This window comes from Macaca thibetana, chromosome 6 (genome assembly GCF_024542745.1).
Source record: "Macaca thibetana thibetana isolate TM-01 chromosome 6, ASM2454274v1, whole genome shotgun sequence".
Lineage (NCBI taxonomy): Eukaryota > Metazoa > Chordata > Mammalia > Primates > Cercopithecidae > Macaca > Macaca thibetana.
Window position 1 is genome coordinate 66008181 of NC_065583.1, and position 9904 is coordinate 66018084.

The window sequence follows — 9904 nt, forward strand, 5'->3', positions numbered from 1 at the left end:
CCTAGCCACAGAACAAGGGTACTGCTCAAAACATTTTCTTTTCCAACACAACGGATATTTTCTTTTCTTTTCTTCTTCTTTTTTTTTTTTTTTTTTTTTTCTTTTGAGACAGGGTCTGGCTGTTTCACACAGGCTGGAGTGCAGTGGTGTGATCACGGATCACGGGCCACTGCAGTCTGCACCTCCTAGGCCTAGACTCCCACCTCAGCCCCTCAAGTTGCTGGGACTACAGGTGCACACCACCACGCCCAGCTAATTTTGTAATTTTTGTAGAGATGGGGTCTTGTCATGTTGTCCAAGCTGGTCTTGAACTCCTGAGCTCAAGCAATCTGCCCACCTTGGGCTCTCATTCAGGGCATAGCAACTTTATGTTTCCCCAGGAACCATGAGTAGGGCCTGTATGTGATTGTAACTGAGGGGCCCAAGCCAGTGATTTTATCAAAACAAACAACTGTAGGCATTATTGTTTATTCTGAGGTTGGATAAAGCAGAGCCCTAATAGGCAGGACTCTTCTGGGCAGGGAAAATAAGGGATTCTAGCCCCAGAACCTACTGAATAGATGCACTGAATTAGAATTAAGGAGCGTTCTTTTTTTTTGTTTTTTTTGTTTTGTTTTGTTTTGTTTTTGTTTTTAAGGTGGAGGTGGAACATGAACAAATTACTTCTTTTACTCAGTGATCCAGAAGGCAGATCATGAGATCCAGGTAAGAGATCCAGGTAAGGGCCCCCGTGAGATTCTGGGGTCCCTTTGCCTGAGGAGGGAGGGACTTAGCTGGACAGTTTTCCACGTCATGTCCAGCTTGTTCTCAGGATAACCAGATGCTGACTTTGACGTTGCCCCCTCCAGGTTAGCAGAAGCTGGGCCCGGCCTTGCCCCATGTGCCCAGGTTTGGGTTCCACCTGAGGAAAGTTTTATGGCCATAGCATCAAGTTCAAATTATTTCACATGACTTCCTAAGATTCTCCCTGATCTGCCTCCTTCAAAACTCTTCATTTTTCACTGATCCCCTGTTGTGGGTTATTTTAAAGCCATGTGAGATTTCTTTCAGTTCTTCAGCAGCCAAGCCTTCTCTTCTTATCCAGAATGAATGCTTCTGAGCATTTCTCTCTGCCTGCAACTTTCACCTGTGAAAACACCTACCTATTCTTCAGGCATTTGCTCAGTCATTACTGCCTCTAGAAAGCCTTCCTCTCCACCACGCTCTAGCCCAGAGGATGTTCTTTGGATTTTCTAGGAGGGCATAGGTGACACAATCTTGCTCCAGCATGCTATATTTTCAGGCTCACTCAGCACTGGGCATTGCTACACAGTCAGGAATAAATATGTGTTGAAAGAATAAGTGACTGACTTAGATGAAAGAAATATGCCTGCCCTCCACAAATGGCTAATCAGAGGGTTACTTTCAATAAGGACTTGGAAGGTAAGGGCTGTTTTATGTATCCTTGGACTGGGTGCCTCTGATTAAGGAATTGAAGCTTGTCTGAAGCACATGGGAAAACACTTACTTATAAGTTAAAATAAATAACAGCAAACTAACTTAGCCAAAATAAAATAAATCATGGAAAACTGATTGACTGTACTGAGCTTAAAGAGGATAAATGTAAAGCAGCACTCAGTGTCAAGGACACATCTGCCAGCCTGCTTCTGAGGATCTGATCTATGCTTCTCACGGGGAGAACCTTAGGTAGCACAGACCTACCATTAATGAAAGTCTTCAGATGGGTCCTCAGGCATGCTCCACAATAGCACTGAACTCACAGAACATACACTAAGGGGCTTACACCCTCTGACCAGCACTTGTAACTCAAGATTTGATTGTACGTATAGCCACATGTGGCAGGAAGAGAGGCCAAGACTTGGCATGAGACCTACCCACTACAATGGGACAGGCTTTGAAGAACTAATCTAAGTGCAGAGAATAATGCCAGTGGAAGAGCCAAACGGGAGTTATTATTAAGAAATACAGTAGCCCCAGTTATAATTCAGGCAACAACTGGCCAGGGGGTTTCCAATCATAAGTATTGGAAGTTTGAAGATGGGTTCATGGCTGGCTCCAACAAGAAAGAGTCAAGGTGAAGGTCCCTACCATCAGGACTGAGTTCAGGGCTGGGGTATGGACCAGACATACTGGAACTGCCAATTGGCAGCAGGAGAAAGAAGCCAAAAATAGGTGGGAATGGGGCTGGGGAAAGTGACCTTGCTGAGGCACTGGCCTCTTCAGAGAATGGCAGCAGTGGAACACCCTGTGCCTGTGTAGGAAGGACCTAAAGATGGAGTGGGAGGCACAGAGTCAGTGGACACAGCCACTAGATGCCCAGAAAGTCAGGGGGATGGGAAATGAGGTGGAACTGATCCTCACAGAATTCCACACTAGAACATAGTAAATTCCACTGGGACGATGAATGGCATGAGGTTCCTAGACCAGAGAGCACTTGGGGAGTGTTGAAGCAGCTCTGGAGTTTGGGGTAATCACCTTGGCAGAGAGAGAATCATCCATGGTGATTTGTTCCTATTCAAATAGGGGGAAGAGGGCCTTCAAGCTAAGCATCTGAAGAGGTGGTTGGGAGCTCCTGTGTGGGGATGGTGTTGGTGTGTGTGTGAGAAGGCAGCTTTGATATAGTTGGGAACTGGTGCCAGGATGTGAAGACACCTACAGAGTGAGGCTGTAAAATCAAAGTTTGTTTTATGAGTTCTGAAAGATGAAAGCAACAGAAGATCATTAGAGTGTTTAGTCCTGGCCAACAGGGGCATTGCAGTGGAGTCTGAGGCATTCTTCAGGCCTGGGAGAGGAGGTAGGAGTGCCCTTGACCTAGGTATGGGAGACTATAGGGAGTCCTTGTTCTGTGTGGAGACCTAGATAGACCATTGGGTTAGAAGAGCTCTGACTCCTCCCTCTCTAATAAAGCATGGATCCAGTGACTTTGGGTGGGGTCACATGTGTTGAAAACTGAGAAGAACCTGGCCCCATCTGACATCAGTTTGGGTGGTGATGGAGAACTCAGGACCAGAGTTCCTCACTTAGGGTGTGGCTAGAGAGCTAGAGTTAGGGCACCTGACAACTTCAGGAAATAAGATAACAAAGGAAATAAATGGATACTTTTATAATGACATAAGATTTCTAGCTTGTGATAATGTGATAAGTGAAATGATAACCCCATACTATAGAGGGAGACTGGGCCAAGAGAAAATTAACAGAATTTGGTGGCTGAGTTGCTGCCTCCTTATCTTGCTTCATTCAGAGAAGTAAAGATGAGACCAAACTACACAAAGCGAACCTGGAAATCTTCCTGCTAAAAGAATTCTTGCCTGCATATTTCTACAATTTTAAAATTAATTTGGGTTCACAAGTTTCCTTTTTAAAATGCTAGTACCCCAAGAAGTATTCTTGCTTTAAGTAAATAACCTTAAGTGGGGTCTCACTCCTCCTAAAACCTTCAAGAGAGAAGCTGCATGAAGAAAATAAGAAAGCTGGTTGAGCTGCAGAAATAGGAAATGGTGTGTTAATATTAGGATACACTTTGAGCGAGGGGAGTAGGGATTTTTGTGCATTCAGAGGGTAGCTTAGGGCACCACTCTCTGCCTGGCATGGGGGAAGCGGGAAGAATGAAGGGAACATCTCATGTGTTCTCTCAGCTCCAGCATTCTGGATAGGGCCTCCCTCAACCCCCTCCTGCTGACTTTTGGCTAGGCCTCCTCCTACTAATCCTTTAAAATTCCATTTAACCTTCACCTCCTTCCCAGATTTGCTCAAGCAGAGTTAGCAGCTCTGTTCTTTGGGCTCTCACTGTTGTTTACACATATATTTTGTTTTCATCTATTTATAGCTACATCTCTCCTACAGACCATCAATTCCTCAAAAGTAGAGATTATATCATATTCATCCAGCATCTAACATAGTACATAATAGGATTCCATAACTTTGTTTTGTTTGTTTGTTTGTTTATTTATTTATTTATTTTAGATGGGGTCTGGCTCTGTCACTCAGGTTGGAGTGCAGTGGCACAATCTCGGCTCACTGCAACCTCCGCTTCCCAGACTCAAGCCATCCCTCTCACCTCACCCTCCTGAGTAGCTGGGACTACAGGTGTGCACCACCATGCCTGGCTAATTTTTGTATTTCTCGTAGAAATGGAGTTTTGCTATGTTGCCCAGACTGGTCTTGAACTCCTAAGCTCAAGCAATCTGCCAGCCTAGACCTCCCAAAGTGCTGGGATTCCAGGATTCAATAATTTTTGAGGTGGTGAATGAATTTATGACAATTAAAATATCTCACCTTGGCTAAGCAAATTATCAGTGTTAATAAAGTGGACTTATATGAGAAAGACATTTCTAAATAGCATAAGGAGCATATACCTTGCTATGCTATTTTTGTATAACTTTTAAATTCATTAAAATAGATTCTTTCCATACTTTTCTAAATAGAACTATTGCCCAGTAAGTTACCAAAAACTAGAGATTTAAAAAAAATTCATCCTGGCCGTTTCCCAAATTAGAACAAGTTAACAAAGTATACCAAAATCATGCAAGTAGACTGTTTCACTGAGGTTTCTGGTTTAAATATAGACTGGCAGGAATTAAGTGTTTGACAATCCCCAGAAGCAATACTATAGAAGAAATATTCTACTAATTCAAGGATATTGCACAGACTAAAAAATCACGAGGGTAGCCAGGTAAATTTGGGAAACTTGGCAGTACCGTTTTACACATACAAAGCTAGCAAGAATTTTCAAAAAATATAATATCAAGTTTGGGTTCAATGTTTGGTGAAGTCAATAGTGCCATGCTGGTGGTGACAGACTGGTCTGTCTTCTAGGAAGTAGTATAACAATGTGTATGAAAAGCCAAAAAGACATTCTGTAATTCACCTCCTGGAAATTTATCCCAAGGCAGTATGTGAGAAGAAGAAAACAACTTAAAGGCCTGAAAATATTCATTGTTCTATAATTAGGGTGTCCCCTTTTTGCTGATCCAATTCCTCCTCCCCATCACCCTTTCAGGTAAGGAGTAATGTTTCCTCTGGGCTTACATTATAAAGTCTTGGGCCTATGCAAATGCTCTGGATGCAAGTAACATCTTGCTCCCCGTCGGGGTAGCCTGAGTATTCACCTTGGTTCCCGGAAGCGGTTCCCCTTTTTGTCTGTCATCTCTGGATACTTACCTGAATGGGTAATTCATAGGCTATCTCTGGTCCCTTTCCCCTTTTCCAGTCTTTGGCTCCCTCCTACAGACCCTTTAATAATTAATCTTCTTGTTATGCCCCAATAGCATTCTGTGGCTTTCAGGAAGACAATAATTGCTGATTTAACCAGAGATCAAAGTCTTAATAACCAAACTAATCCAAAGCAAGCCAACCAAACCAAACAAAAAAGTTGTCCTTCTCATTGATGGAAGGTAGAAAAGATGTGGGCATTTAGAAATATAATATAAAGTCTATATAAAAGGAAATTTAGTTGATTTTTCTATTTAAGAAAAAATTTTTTAAAGATTGGAAGAACAAATGTTCTTTAGAAATGGAAATGATCTCCAATAGAGGGTTGTGAATAAGTCTCCAAACATTTCAATTAAGTCTTCAAACATTTTTACTCATGCACATGAGATGCTATCTACCCTCCTACGTATTTTTCAATTGTCACTTAAAAATTTTCATCATAAGTTTAAGTATTTGCAAAGGATGCAATTTTCCACATAATGTAAAAATTTACATTTTCAAATAAAACAGTCATGCTTTTAAATGAATCCAATGAAATCTAAATATCATGGCAGTTATGCTTACCATCAACCATTTAAAAAATATATGAACAAATTATTCTTTACCTATAGGATATTTTACTTTTACATAATTTATTTTCTGTTCGCATTTATAATTCCATTCCACATCCCATCCCTCAGGAATATATCCTAATTAATATACTTTTATGTTTGAAATGTTTTTTGTTTTTGTTTTTGAGACAGTATCTCTCTCTGTTACCCAGGCAGGAGTGCAATGGTGTGATCACAGCTCACTGAAGCCTCAACCTCCCAGGCTCAAGTGATCCTCCCACCTCAGCCTCTGGAGTAGCTGGGACTGCAAGCATGTACTTCCATGCTTGGCTAATTTTTAAGTTTTTTGTAGAGACAGGGTCTCACTCTGTTGCCCAGCCTGGTCTTGAACTTCTGGGCTCAAGAAATCCTCCTGCCTGGTCCTCCCAAAATGCTGGGATTACAGGCGTGAGCCACTATGCCTAGCCGAATGTGTTTTATGAATTCCTCTATTATATTCTCTGCAATTAAAATACATATAAAGGCCAGGCACAGTGGCTCACGCCTGTTAACCCAGCATTTTGGGAGACCAAGGTGGACGGATCACCTGAGGTCAGGCGTTCAAGACCAGCCTTGCCAACATGGCGAAACCCCGTCTCTACTAAAAAATACAAAAATTAACTGGGCATGGTGGCAGACACCTGTAATCCCAGCTACTCAGGAGGCTGAGGCAGGGAGAATTGCTTGAACCCGGGAGGCAGAGGTTGTAGTGAGCTGTGATCATGCCATTGCACTCCAGCCTGGGTGACAACAGGGAAAACTCCACCTCAAAAAAAAAAAAAAAAACTATATATATACATACACACACACACACACAAATATATACATATATATACACATATATATACATATATAAAGAAAATACATATAAGTTGAAATTTTAAGTTTCTTATGACTAAAAACTGTAAGTGCTCATTTTCTTCTAGATTGAGGCATCATTGTATTTATTAGTAATTCTCAAGTGTTCAAAACAATACAAATTTTTTGATTATTAAATGTGATGTTTTACAATTAAGTGCACGCATTTATTGTTAAATACTACTTCTTACTAGAATGAGACAGAGTTCAGATTCAATGTTTTCTCAATTTTTCATTTTTATAAATTCTGAGAAAATGTTTTCACATTAATAAGTAGATGGAGACTGGGTGTAGTGGCACACACGTGTAGTCCCAGCACTTTGGGAGTGGAAGGCAGGTGGATTGCTTGAGTTCAGGAGTTCGACACCTGCCTGGGCAACATGGTGAAATGCTGTCTTTACAAAAAAAAGATAAAGATTGCCAGGTGTGGTAGCACATGCCTATTGTCCCAGCTACTTGGGAGGCTGAGGCTGAGATGGGAGGATCACTTGAGCCCAGGAGGTTGAGGCTACAGCGAGTTGAGATTGTGCCACTGTACTCCAGCCTGGGCAACAGATAGAGACCCTGTCTAAAAAAAAAAGTAGTTGGGTCTATAAGGAGTTTTGTCATTATATCAATGTCACTTAATTCTTTGAACTCCTTCTAATTGATATCAGTGATCTTTAGGTAATACTTAGTTCAAAGCAATTATTTGGAAATCATCTGACTTGCAAAAGAATTTGTTACCCAGTCATTAAAAGTATACACTTTCTAATATAGCCCAGTGTTTTAAATATATAAAGAATTGGCAAAGATTGCTGAAGCTTTTACAACCCAGAGCAATGCCTGTACAATTCTCAAATGTCTTTCCTTTTACAAATTGGGAAATATACAGCTATTGTGAAAGAGTTGGGAAATGAGACACCTTGACCACATTCCTTTACCAGCAGATCAACTTTAGGAAAGAACATAGGTGTAAATCGAAGATTCAGAAACTGGTAGCCTTTTTTTTTTTTTTTTTTTTTTTTTTAAATTGTCAGAGTTTCTTTCTGTGGCCCAGGCTGCAGTGCAGTGGTGTGATCATGGCTCACTACAGCCTTGATCTCTCCAGCTCATCTCAGGTGATCCTGCCACCTCAGCCTCTTGCATGCCATGCCCCACTAATTTCATGTGTGTGTGTGTGTGCGCGCACGTGCATGTGTGTGTGGAGTTGGGATTTCACCATGTTGTCCAGGCTGGTCTCTAACTCTTGGGTTCAAGCAATCTGCCTGTCTCAGCCTCCCAAAGTTCTGGGATTACAGGAGTGAGCCACAGCAGAAACTGGTAGCCTTTAAACTAAGTGTCCATCTATCCCTTAACAATCCCATGGGGGATACAGAGCTCAGTTTGAAGATGGCTGATGTGAATGTTTACATCTTATTGAATTAGATGAGAGAGACAGGTCAGCTCAGATTAGGCCTTGGTTGGGACACTGTACACTGGTATCTGTACCCTGGGGGAGAGTATAGAACTGTGACATATGCTGGGGATAAAACAGCCAGTCCTCTTGGTTGGTTAATTTTTATGGATGGTCGATCTTATCCTTTATACTCTGTTCTTTTATATTTTCTTCTCAGTGGCAATTACCTTAACTTTGGTTTTGGGAATCTGATGTTGAGTGTAGTCTGATATTGACTACCTAAGGGAAACACTATGCTAGACTTAAAAATTAAGACTGTAAAAACATAAGAAATGTTTAGAGTATAGAAAGGAAAAGCAAAATATATAGTTGTATGAAAATTATTTCAATTATGCAAAACTACATAAACTTCTGAACACTACAATATACAAAAATAAAGTTGTGATTTTTTAATAAATGTTTTTCATTATGACTTCTAACATAATGTTATTGATTACATATGCTGAGGGTCAGACTGCCTACTGTAATATTCTATTTCTCCTAGTGGTACTAAAGAATTATGCGAGCTTAATTAAGTTCCCTCAAACAAAGTGATTGAAGGTCCACTTCACTCTTGAAGGTCCATTTTCAAAAATTCTGTTTTCTCATCAGGATTCATTATGGGCGTTATTCCCCAAACACATTTAAACTTTTTAATCCTAGTTTAATGCAACCTAGGACTTAGCATCACAAATTCCAGAGATTTATCAACTACTGTATGAAGAAGTAATTCTTTTCATTCATATATATAACCTTTTTAGCTTTATTTCCCGGTTTTATTATTCAGAGCTCAAGAACTTGATCTCATTGACTTTACATTGCTCTTAAGGTTTACCATTTCTCGTGGCCTTTATATTTTTTAGAGGCTACTTTAAAAAGAGTCACGTTTGGCAGCCTCCAAAACTAATCTCATTTCTGAAACTTTGGTTTCCTCTGTGTGTGTTCCGAGGTGTAATTATGAGCTTGGTAATTTCCAGGGCCCACTGTAGGGGTCTGCGTGTTTCCTAAACAAAGGAATGAACACACAAGACAACACAAGACAAGACAAACATGGCGGCCACCTCGAATGGCGTGCTCTGCTTTATTTTATACAGTTGTTTGTGGAATGTTACCAAGTCACAAGACATATTGTTGTTTTTCTGACCTTTCCCTGACTTCGTTTGCAAGAGCAGGACTTATGGGGAACACCCTGCTTCCTTTGCAAGAGCAGGACTTATGGGTCAGGAACACCCTGTTTGGGAGCACGTAGTCCTCTACAGCCCACCAAAGTAAGGACAGAAGACTAGTGGAAGAGCCTTCATGTGTGTGAGGGTAATACTGGTCCCCGCCCAAATTTGAATTTTAGCTCCCATGATTCCCATGTGTTGTGGGAAGGACCTGGTGGGAGATAATTGAATCAAGAAGGCTGTTTCCCCCATGCCAGCTCTGGTGGTAGTGAGTCTCATGAGAGCTGATTGTCTTATAAGAGGTTTCCCTTTTTGCTTGGCTCTGATTTTCTCTCTTGCCTGTTGCCATGTAAGACGTGCCTTTCCCCTTCTGGCTTGATTGTGAGGCCTCCCCAGCCGCACAGAACTCTGAGTCCATTAAAGCTTTTTTTCTTTATAAATTACCCAATCTCGGGTATGTCTTTACCAGCAGCGTGAAAACGGACTAATACACTTCCCTTCTGGGGGCTCTGAGATGGGATCGAAAGATTCCCTAAGGGAGCACTCCGAAAATCCGAGTGGAGAGGAGCCAGCGAGATCTCAGAACTCCAGCTGCCTCAGGCCGCTTTGATGGGCGTAGATCCGCCCCCTCGCAGCGCCCCGCCCCCCGGCACGTTGCACGC

At 41.5% G+C, this 9904-nt stretch overlaps 1 protein-coding gene across 1 annotated transcript in view; it reads right to left on the reverse strand.

The window, feature by feature from the left end:
• COMMD10 (COMM domain containing 10) overlaps nucleotides 1-9904 on the reverse strand; it is a 971919-nt gene that overhangs the window by 823864 nt on the left and 138151 nt on the right. The window lies entirely within an intron of this gene.